Raw genomic sequence first — 8,491 nt, 5'->3', positions numbered from 1 at the left:
TACAGAACACAGTCGACGCAGAAAACGCGGGAGTTTCAATCTTCCCTGGGGTGGAGTGGAATGCCCTCTGTGGAAAAATTTACGTACTCAGCCTAAACACACCACTGAAGCTGCTCATATCATACATCATGATTAGTTGTTTAGCAACTTGGATGCCTAGGGTGTTTTCTGCAGACCACCGTTTTGTTTTATGGTGCCCAGAAAAAAGAATAACCTATCGGTCCTGGTAGTGGAGAAGGTGGAATATGTCAGTAGAAACGAGCTGACTATGAAGTATATATAGAAGATTTAGAAACGTAAAACGAGGATGATACCATGTCGTTATATAAGAAAGACGCATGTACTACAGAACAAAAACAAATACACAGAAAATAGACGGGCAGTACGAACTAAATACGGTAAGATTGATGAAAAGAAAACAGCAGGCATGTCAACAGCAAATGTAACAGTTATTTCGGGTAAAACTTCAGCACGTCGGCATCAAGCATATGCAGGTAATTTAATTTCTGGCCTGTCTCGAAGACAAAAAAGATAGATATAGAAACATTTTTTTGACAGACTAGACCAAGAGGTCGACATGAGCTAGTGTGCGTTCTAGTCTGCTACTCCGCACTGGGGAGGAGAGAAGAAGAGTGAAAGTACTGGGATGGGGATGATGATAAGAGAAGGGGTGCGTGCTTATGTATGGATTGCTGGTCCCGGTATAGAGATCTAAGCTGGTTACAAAAAGACGGAAATTAATAATCGATTATATAAATGTACTCAGAATTGTAATTATGAATGTTTTCTGAACGCTTTCTGTTTGAATTTTGCCGGAACTTCGGGATTTGGTGTAAAAGAACATATGTACTCATGCGAGGTTTCGTGGAATTCTGTAAATGTAATGTATTAAGCAGTTCTGGGTATGTTTACAAGTCTGAAAAACTTTGAGCGAATTTATGAAGCAACATCGGGTCAGCTTTCGCGCGTCAGCGGTGCAAAGTCACTAACACATGCGGATCGCGATAGGACGCTATGTGTATTTTGGTATTGTTCTAGCGAAAATAACGTGGTTCATAACAAAGAGAAATTCTGAATCGACTCGCTCAGTGTGATCCTTATTGAATTGACATGAACTTTTGCAATAAGCTTAACCTCATTAATCCGTCACAACATGGTTTCCGCCCAAACAGGTCCACTGAAACAGCCTTACTAATGCAAAAAGAGATAATCCTCGAGGCACTTGAAAACAGGGAGATATGCATAGGTGTTTTTGTGGATTTCTCGAAGGCTTTTGATCGCCTAAACCATCAAATACTACTCACTAAGCTAGAAAGATATGGAATCCGTGGCACTGCAGCTTGTCTACTAAAGTCCTACCTACAGCATCGATATCAATGTGTAACAATAGATCAGCATGTTTCGACCCTTCAACCAATAACCACTGGAGTTCCACAAGGAAGTATCTTAGGACCGCTACTGTTTATTATATACATAAACGACATAACAGATATCAGCAACCTTCCAAAATATCTTCTGTATGCAGACGATACGAGTCTCTTGTTTAGGGGTAATAACATTCCATTGCTCATTTCTAGCATAAACAGCGTATTAGAAAAGTTGAAATCATGGAGCGCAGCAAATTCCTTGATAATAAATAGTAAGAAAACAAAAGCGGTACTTTTTCATTACCGGCAGAGCATCGTTACATCAGACATTAGGCTAAAAATAGACAATTCTATTATAGAGGTAGTAGACACAGTAAAAACACTAGGAATTTTCTTTAACAAGAACATGAGCTGGGACCCTCATATTAGCTCCACTTTAATCAATTTATCAAAGTGCGTCGGAATGCTCGCGAAATTTCGCTCCTATCTACCTGTATCGATTAAATTAATAATATACAACACATTATTCATGTCATATGTTAACTACTGTTTCCTTGTTTGGGGCACTACTACTCAAACTAACCTGCACAAAATACACATGCTGCAAAAGAAAGCAGTACGTTACATAGCAAATGTTGACTACCTCGCACATACCGAAGAATTGTTTAAGCGATTCAAAATCATACCCGTTCATAAGCTATACGAATTTTTCTTAGCCGTAAGATATAAAAAATCCATTTTTCACAATGACAACTTCTTGATAGCATTGTCATCCCTCGAAGCAAACTCAACGCCATACTCGTTTCGAAAACACGAACGTTGGACCATTCCCTTTTGCCGTACAGAACATGGTCGACAGATGATGCGTCATGCAGTTCCAAGGTTACTAAATAAATTCATATTTGAACGTTTTTCTCTTGAAACATCTAGTACACAAACTCTAAGAAATCATTTTTTCTAAGCCGCTGTATTCCCTTTGCATTAAAGTCTGACACGAATGACATTTGCATCTCTGTTAACACCTATGCATTGTGTACAAATGAGCATGTACGACGAGTTTATATCCATTGTTCTGAATTTCACTAATAACAATTTTTCTGAATTGTTCCGCTGTGTTCCCTTTGCGTTAAAGTGTGATGGAAAGGACATTTTCATCTCTGTGAACACCTGTGCATTGTGTATTAATGAGCATGTACCAAGAGTTTATATCGAGTGTTCTGAATTTCTTGTATTATATTCTGTTATGTAGTGTGTGTGGATTTTGTACTTTATTTTAAAACTTTTGACCTTGCTGTACGCCATGTAGGGGGGCTCGGGCTTCCTCAAGCGAAAATCGTTCGCTTTTTGCCTGAGCCTACCCACATCATAATGATGTAAATAAAACTGACTTGACTTGACTTGACTTGACATGTGCAATTCAACATAACACATGCATAATCGAAGATAAGATTTGTTGGCACCACAATCTGTGCAGCTTGACAAACGCATATGCACTTGTGAGATTCGAGTTGCGGCGTCCAGAAATCGAAGTGTGCGTCTGAGTATGTTTTTCGAGCGAGTCTCAAAGCTAAGGTTCGAGTCAAAAATACCCCAAGATTATTTACTTCGCACTCCCGTGACAGAATGTCGCCGTTTATTTTATAGAGAAAATGGCTGCCATCTGTTTTGCGTGCGTATAACGCTAATTTAGTTTTGTGAATGTTTAACAGACGTTAGACGTTTATTCACAGCACATCAGTCTGCAAAAGCAACCACATCCTGCTGAAGCAGCACACAGAATTAAGTAGTACGAGTGTCTGAAGAACGAAACGTCATTTGGGTGTTTCCTTACTTGATTGACATCTACTATCTCCCCTGGATTCGCCCTCTAGGCATGCTATAAATTATTTGCATATGAGGAGTATTACTCCTACTCGTAAGTCGCTCAACGTGTGTCAGACGCTTGATTCTAGTGATAGAATGATCCACACATGTGGCGGGTATGGATTGCGACCTCTATTTGCATAGCTGTCGCCTGTTGTCAGAGGCCGCGCCCACCGACGTCAACGCCTGAATACTTCCGACGCGGTTGCCTTTGGACGCCTGCGCAAGGTTCTCGCGTCCAGATTGCGACCGTAAAGCTCTTCGGCGCCATGCGCTGAGGTCCGTTCAATGCTAAAGACAGTATACATATAGAGCACAAGCTGCAGGCTGTACACGTTCCCTTTCAGAAGCACTTGGCCATTAAACCAACCTTGTCGTCTGTCCCCTTCCGTTCCCTGTTCGATCGCACATTCTCTTCATTATGGTTCCAGTCGTTAGCCGTCACTTTGGGCACGCATATTAATGGTCGACCTAGCGGGCTATGCCTAGCTTGCCGCACGCAGGCGTTAGCAGTTTACGGCACCCCAGGCGCTCGCCGCTCTGGCAGCTGGGCCAGGCGTTGCCTTTGACCTCGGCTCGCATCTGCTTCTCGGACCCTGTTTAAAAGCGCCCCGGGAGAGTGTCAAGGCTGCCGCGCCGCTATTGCAGCGTTTTTTGGCCCCATAATGGCACCAGGGCTCGCTCCCACTACGGGGCTCGAATGCGACGCTGCTTGGCGGAGGGAGCCGAATTTACGGTCCTTTCGGGCGCCCGCTGAAGCCCTACAAGAAGCGGGCCTCCGCGGGGGCGTGGCTTGTCATATACCACTCAGAGACCCGACCGTCAATACGACTTGGAAACTAAAGGCCGACACGCTTCCACTGGTTGGTCGTAACACACGCCGCGAGCACAATGCGCTCTTATTTAAAAAATAAAAGTGGGGATGTCTTTGTCAAGCCTTGATTCCCATGTGAGGAGGAGCATTATACGTGTAAAAGAAACGAGGTCTGGGTGAAGCAGCAGCATTCATTCAACAACTTCGATAGTTCTTTTTTGTTTACTCGAGACTTATATACACGAGATGAGTAGCATAGACAAATCGACTATGCTAATTTCCTGCTTCGTGGCATGCGAAAGAGCTAAAAGGATGCTCGAACAGCGCATTGCGATACATGCAGATCGCACTGTTTTACTCCTGCTAGGCTGAAATATTATTATAAGGTCTGCACAAAGCGCTCAAACATTTGGGTTACGGCATTCCCTCCACTAAGTACTCGAATATTGCAATCAAATTAGTGAACACCGAAAAGTAAGAGCCAGAAATTTCTAGCTTCCTGCTTTCTATATTTTCATTAATGTATCTCGTGAAGAAGATAAAGGCGGGGTAATACCTTTCTTGATAACGTGTTTTATACAAATCGAATAGTAATGTAATCTAATTAAAGGCGAATAAGAACTGAATACTATTCAATAGATTCTGAATACTCAGCGTAATTTTCTGGTAGTTTACAATATCAGGTTCGAAGACTGAAGCAAAAGGTAAGCCATAGGCATTATCAAAACAGCGATGGGATAGCTCATTATATAGGGCAGGATTTCTTTTTTTACACATTCCTATGAGCACCCAATTGCTAACTACGTGGTATTTTTGTCTCCCTTTCTAGATAAATTGTACAATATTGAGGTTGAAAAAGTTGAATGATGGGATTTTACGTGCCAAAGCCATGATCTGATTATGAGGCATACCGCAGGGGGGGGGGTCTAGTTAATTTTGACTACCTGAGGTTCTTTAACGTTCCCCTAAATCTATGTACGCGGATGTTCTTGCATTTCGCCCTCATCTAAATGCGGCCGCCGTGGCCGGGAATTGGTCCCGCGGCCTAGTGCTTATAGCAGCGCAACACCAAAGCCACTAACCAACCACAGCGGGTAATATTAAGGTAAAAAAAAATATTCACACACAGAACACACAGATATGAAATTATTGTGTCCCATATAAAGCATACTTTGCATATTCTGAAGCACTCAACTGCAGTTGAAATTGAAGAACCTGATGCTGGTAATGGCAGAGTTATTTTTCTTTGATACAAAGTCTGACTCACACTTGTCTAGAATGACCAATCTGATAACTTGGCCGCCATCTCTCACAAAGAAAAAAAAACAACAACAGGCCAACGCCGCAATGAGACAAGAGAATGAAAAGAATGAATTTGTCTTCGCATTGAATGCAACATAACATGCAATGAGCAACTGTAATATGCCTTTCAGTACGAAAATACGCCTATTAAGGACGCAACATGGGTCTTATTACGATATGAAATGAGCTGCGCAAGTTCTCGAAAAAAAAAAAGCGTTCCCTTACATGTTTTCAGACCAGATGCTCTAGTCTACTTGTGATGGTTTTACAGCAAGCACGCTTTAATTTGACATCTAACACTGGGCAACGTTTTTCTGATGCAACGTTCTTGATGCGAAAGCATCAAATAGCCCATGAAGCCAAAAAGCCGGCGTCTCTAGCAGCGTAAGGACACCTAAATTTCCCTTGGTGGCGACGCCATGTCACGCGCGCGCCTCGAGGGAGCGGAGCAGGTGAACACCTGATGCTGCGCTGGAGCACCAGGTGTTCCGTGAGGGAAAAGGGCATCACCGTGTCATGCTCACTCTCGCAGGCCTGTGTTATCCGCGCGTTCCCTGCCCGCGCAAGCTCTCGCGTGCTTTCTAACTTCGCCTCGGTAATCGCTACAAAGAAATTAATGTATGAAAGAAACAGAATAAATTCGAGAGGAAAAACGTTAGCGGCAGTGAGTTTCGGACCTACGACCCCACGCTCTGAAGACGAGTGTCTTGCCCACAAGACTAAACCAGCGCCTCCTAGATAGCAGGCTTATGTACTATGCTTAATGACGTCACTGTTGCGCGTAACATCGCGTTAGTGTGTGCATTTTTCTTGTTTTTTTTCCTCTCTTCCTTCTCCTTTTATTCCCTTTACCCCTTTCCCCAGCACAGGGTAGCCAGCCGGTATTGACACTGGCTAACCTCCCTGTCTTTCCTTCCCTTTTGTCTCTCTCTCTCTTAATGACGTCATGCTACTTGAACCGAAATTTTCATTCCCAGGCGAGGCGTCACGAAATCGATGACGTCAAAATCACCGCGGCTTACTCGGGAGCGTCCCCTTTACATTCCATGGCAGTCGGGCAAGGTAGCATGACGTCACGGATAGAATTACTACGGCTTAGTGCTACCTAGGAGGCGTTGGCCAAGAATCTTAACACGTTCTTTTCTTTTTTTAATGCTTTTTTCTTTATTTTTATTTCTGGTTGTCCTATTCATTTACTAAAGCAGTTCCGCATTTTAAGGGCAGTTCCCCTCATGTAAAACCCCTCTCCAGGGGCATTTGACGATTAAATAAATAAATTTCTCATTAATGATTCATGTCGCTACACCACTTTGGAGCAGCGACAACCAGCGAAGCGAACCTTCCAAAAACTAGGAGTAGAAACACTGCACGTACTTAGTCACGATTACGGCTGGTAAACATTGCATGAGTGCCCCCTCGGAGACTGAGTTTGAGGAGTCCTGGCAGGAAGCAGCATAGACAGGTTTGAGTTGCAATCTTGTTCAGCTCTTTTAAATATGAGATTGATTTTGTCTTGTACGATGCTTTTGCGTTGGAAGCTGCGAATTTACAACCAGGTTCAGCACTGGGCTGGCTGCGTGTTACGTTTCTGCATATACTTTCCTGTTCAGCATTCTTGCAATTAGGAAGAGAGTTAGCGCCTATTTTCTCTCTAATTCACTTTTCAGTCACTCCCAAGGGGATGTCGGCTATCAGTAATTTATCCGAGAAATATTCAGAATTTTGATTCAAGGACCGAGTAGACTAATAGGCTATTTGATATTTCATTCCAACTATGCGAATATTCACAGAGTCGCAGGGTATTCACCAAGCCATAAACTATTCGTTGCCGATCACGCATTAGCTTATTTTAGTATAATAAGTACAGCGGCCGCGTTTCGTAACGCTGCTCTTCTTTCTATTTGTCGCGCTGTGTGACCGTCGTCAACAGCAGTGGAAGTGTTCCAATGACTGCATGTTGTAAGATTCATTGCGATAAGTGACGGCAGTCGTTACCTTCAGTACGGTATCCCGCATACACAGGGTGCTTCTATAGGAGGAGGAAAATTATTATGAGGAGAAGAAGAAGAATACGTGAAAAGTGAAAGTCGGAAAATGTCTGCCTGACAGACTATAAAGGGTTATTCGATCTGAAAGAGTGCGGATATGGGGCCGCGAACATGCACGCAGCAGTAAGATGTACGGCCAATCGACTACAAAAGTTTACGAACCATGGGATATGAGAAAGAGTTGAATTTTCGAGCTGCCTGCAACCGTAGCCAGTAAAAAGGCGCACTACAATGTTGTTCGCATGCAATAGTAGAGGCTGGAACTGCTAATACCGGACTGCATGCGCTCCGAATCCACGGAGGTATTTAGCTTTTTCTCAGATACCGCTGTCCATAAACTTTTGTGGTTGACTGCACATATGTTTTGGTCAGGTCCTGCTGTAATGCACCCATGCATTTCGTTTCGTATAATACAACGGCGTATATATTCCGCCACATTACTGAGAAAGGGTAAATTAAGGAGGTTACAGGGAACAATCTATCTGCATACGCGCGATGCTTTCTTGCAGTCTGCTTAATACCTGCTCGTCCTTCAGCACGCGTACATTTTTTTTCCGTCTACTATTATAATCAAAAATTCAACGGAACGCCGTCCAGTGAGGTAATAGCATCATTAGTACAACAGGTCATTGGCAGTTGTCAAAAAATACGAAGCTGGGTTGTTTATTTGTTTATTTGTTCATTTCTTCAACTAATATGCGGAACAGTAAAAGCCTCGCAAGCGAAACCTTTTGGCTGCTCGTACCGCACCGACGAAACTCTCGGTCCTCGTACACGCGGAAGTATTAATGGGTTTGCCGTCCCTGTTGATGGCCGTTTAGGTGCGGGTCTTGAGGCATATATGAAAAGGAAGGCAGGACGCAGGAGGGCGGAAGGCGGCACCTGTAAAGGCACACGTTGGCCCGAAGCAGCCCTGAGTCGCCGAGAGCACGCAAGGAAGAAAGGGTCGCTGTGTTCCTTATTAATAAAGAATAAGGACCCCGAGGCGCGACCAGTCTGGCGAGTAACGAACTGGAAGTAAGCGTCCAGTTTGAATTATTAATTGGGTCCGCGGCCCGGGCCCAACAACGGCGTTTTGCATACATTTTCCGCTCCAC

This window comes from Dermacentor variabilis, chromosome 1 (genome assembly GCF_050947875.1).
Source record: "Dermacentor variabilis isolate Ectoservices chromosome 1, ASM5094787v1, whole genome shotgun sequence".
Taxonomy (NCBI): Eukaryota; Metazoa; Arthropoda; class Arachnida; order Ixodida; family Ixodidae; genus Dermacentor; species Dermacentor variabilis.
Note: the sequence above shows the minus strand (reverse complement) of the source record.